The sequence below is a fragment of the Setaria italica genome, chromosome IX (genome assembly GCF_000263155.2).
Source record: "Setaria italica strain Yugu1 chromosome IX, Setaria_italica_v2.0, whole genome shotgun sequence".
Lineage (NCBI taxonomy): Eukaryota > Viridiplantae > Streptophyta > Magnoliopsida > Poales > Poaceae > Setaria > Setaria italica.
The window spans coordinates 11,742,400-11,745,950 of record NC_028458.1 but is presented as its reverse complement, the minus strand read 5'-3'; positions in this window follow the sequence as shown (position 1 = coordinate 11,745,950).

Sequence of the window (3,551 nt, the reverse complement as noted above, 5' to 3'; positions counted from 1 at the left end):
CCCCCCCCCCCCCCCCCCCCCTCGTCGGCGGCACGCCCCTTCTACCCGGGTGAGTCGTCTTCCGGCCGTCCCAAGGAGCCGCGATAGTGTGACGGCAGCCTCCGATGTCATGGCTTCCGACACCCCGACACCTCGCGAGAGATTGCTGGCGCCCGAGGACCCCGCCCACGCGCCGTCGCGCTCCCCAGCGCAAGCGGGGCGGCGGCAGCATACGGCAGGTTCCAGCGCCGCCGGCGGGCGTGCCGCGCCACGGCGATTACACAGGATCAGATCCGATAGCCCGCCGACACCCACCGCCTCCCAGGCGCCGAGCCGTACACCATCGCCGCCGCCGCATCTGGAGGTGACACGTGCTGGTTCCCCTAGTGCCTCGACGGGTCCGGGCGCCTCGGTGCTGGAACCGGAGTGCTGCTATGTGGAACGAAGCAACGCCATGGAAGCCGAGGAGAGCAGGCTTCGCTGGGCTCTGATTGCTCAGGCTGGCAACGCTTCTCGCGACCTCACCGTTGACGAGGCTACGCGCGCCATTGCTGAGACTACTGGTCTAAGCAACGAGTTCAGTGTCACTGCATTCTACCCGGAGAACTTCCTGATCATCTGTCGCTCCAAGCAACGAGGGACAGGGTGCTCCAAGCAAGCCCCGTCCCGATTGGAGCAACCAGCCTGTCGCTCCGGCCATGGACGCGGCTGGCGCACGCAGATTCAGCGACCCTTCTCTCTAAGGTGACCCTAGAGCTGGATGGCATTCCGGCGCATGCTTGGGACCTCGACACCGCAAGCAAGCTGCTGGCCAAGCATGCGTGGATCGAGCGCCTCGAAGTCAACACGGCAACCAAGGCGGACATGACTACATTCAAGCTCACCGCTTGGACCAAGGATCCGTATGCCATTCCTCTGTCCAAGAAGCTTTTGATCGCTGAGCCGGAGGCGCCGGTCGTCTACTCCGACGACGAGATGCAGCTCATTTTCGGCAATTTGGAGCCCTACCTCCGGCAGAAGCGCGTGTTGGAGTACCCCATAGAGTTTCACCTGCGCAGCATCGCCGACTTCCGGCCGCGCTCGCCGTCGACCTCTCCTTCGTCCCCCTCCGACGATGGCGACAGCGGGCCGGATGGCAACCCCGACCGGTCTTACGGCTTCCATCAAGGCACGGTGGGACCTCGCCTCACCGGCTTTCCCCGCCGGCGATGAGAGGACGATGAGAGGATAACTCCGATGACGCTCATTCCGGGGAAGCCCCGTCACATGGTGGACCCACGGCCGCTGACACGGCCACCAATGCCGTGCCAAAAGAGAACCTGCAATCTGTCCCCGCGGAGGTGCGCCTGGAAAAGCACTTTCCAAAAGAGGCACCCAACAGGGCTACTGTCTTGTCACCTGGCACGGATGGGCTGGCGGGCGCTCGGACAACGGGCGGATCCTCATTGGAAGGCTTGCAGCTGGTCCAAGCACGGTCGAGGACCGATGAACAACTGTCCCTGTTGAGGCAATGCAGCAGTGCAGGGAGGACTGGCCCCAGAGAGAGCTGGATCCAATGCTTCTCGAGGCTTCCCAGAGAGAGCAAGACAAGGCAGTGGGTTCAAAAACGGTGGCGGCGATCCCAGCGGTTGGCTTGGTCACCGCGACGGATGATTGCCCTCGGGCTCCACCCTCCTCGCTTCCCCCGCTCCGAAATGGGCTGGGCCTTAAGGAGTTCTTGGTCGAGAATGGGCTAATTACTGACCACATCAGCCCACCTACTTACATGGCCAACAATGGGCTGACCACTGACCTGAACTACCAGCCGATGCGGCTGTGAGGCCCACCAATTCAGTGATGGCGATCCCTACGGTTGACTCGGTCACCACGACGGACGATTGCCCCCATGCTACACCAACCACGGATGATATCTCGGCTACGACCTCTGACGCCAGCAGCCCCCCTCCTGGCTTCACCCCGCCACGTGTCGCAGTATCGACAGCTGATGCCGCGCAGCAGGATGGCGCGGCTGACAAAGACCTGGAGAAAGCTAAGCGTCATGCCTTCACGGCGGCGGTGCACTGCAAGCTGTGCACCCCGCTTGCGCCGCGACCGACGAAGATGAAGCGTGCTGGCCGACCGGCGGAGGCCGATGCGAAGCGCGACCTGCCCAAGCGAAGTGAGCACCTCGCAAATCACCCCCTGGCCAATGTCGCATCTTCATCTTCCAAGCGGGCAGAGGTGGTGCTGATGCGTTGGTTCCAACTAATCCCTGAAGCGGCGCCGCCAACCAGCGAAGGGCGGCAAGCCTACGCTAAGCTGCACAAGGCGGAGATGGGCGACAGACACTTCGAGGCTGTCAGGGACCTCCTCCCGCCTCTCAAGCACGCCTGCCCCGCTCTCGGGATGCAGGCTTGATGCGTGCTCGCGCTGACATGGTTGTGCAACTTCCATGGATCAGATCTCGTGGAATGTTCGCGGGCTCAACTCTCGCGCCCGTCAGGATGTCGTGCGCGTTCTGGTCGATGACACCAAAGCATCGATTGTTTGTTTGCAGGAGACAAAGTTAATGTAATTGGTACTGATGTAATCCTTTCGATGCATGGATCGCAATTCAGTGATTTTGAGTACCTGACGGCTTCTGCAGCTCGAGGTGTTGCGCTGGTGGCCTGCCGTCGAGAGGTTGCCTCCCTCTCTGATCCACATGTGGGTTTTTTCTCCGTGACTGTGCGCCTCACTCCCAATTCCGGTGTGGCTCACGACGGTTTACGGGCCGCAAGGTGACGATGAGAAGGCGCATTTCTTAGAAGAGCTGGAAGCAATACGTGATGCATGCCTCGGACCATGGGTTATCGCTGGTGACTTTAACTTGATCCTCGATCCGGCGGATAAGAGCAACGCCAGAATAAATAGGCGTAGCTTGTCTAGATTTAGACGCACCGTCGACACTTTAGAGCTGCGAGACATCCATCTACACGGAAGGTCATACACCTGGAGCAACGAGCGTGACAACCCGACGTTGGTGAAGCTCGATCGCGTTCTTGCATCGGTATGCTGGGAGGAGATGCACCCGTACTGCTTCTTGCAAGCGTTGTCCTCTGATGATTCGGATCACTGCCCACTGATGCTGCAAACGAACGCATCGATCCGGACCAAACCAAGGTTTTATTTCGAGATATTCTGGCCCAAATTGGATGGTTTTATGGAAGCCGTTAATCGGGGTTGGCAATGCCCGGCGGATGTGATGAACGCATTCCGTCGTCTTGACTGCTTGCTTAGGAACGTCACACGAGAATTACAAAGCTGGTCGGCAAAAAAGATTGGATCAGTGAAACTTCAGCTACTGGTGGCAAAGGAGCTCATCCTACGGTTGGACCAGGCGCAATACACCAGGGTCCTGTCGCCTGCTGAGATGGACCTGCGTAAGCAACTTAAACGTCTGAATCTTGGCCTTGCCTCGCTCGAGTGAACGATTGCCAGGCAGCGATCTAGATTGCTCTTCCTCAGCGAGGGGATGCGAACACCCGCTTCTTCCATCTGCACGCCAACGGTCGACGCCGCAAAAACCACATCAGTAAGCTCCGTGATGACGA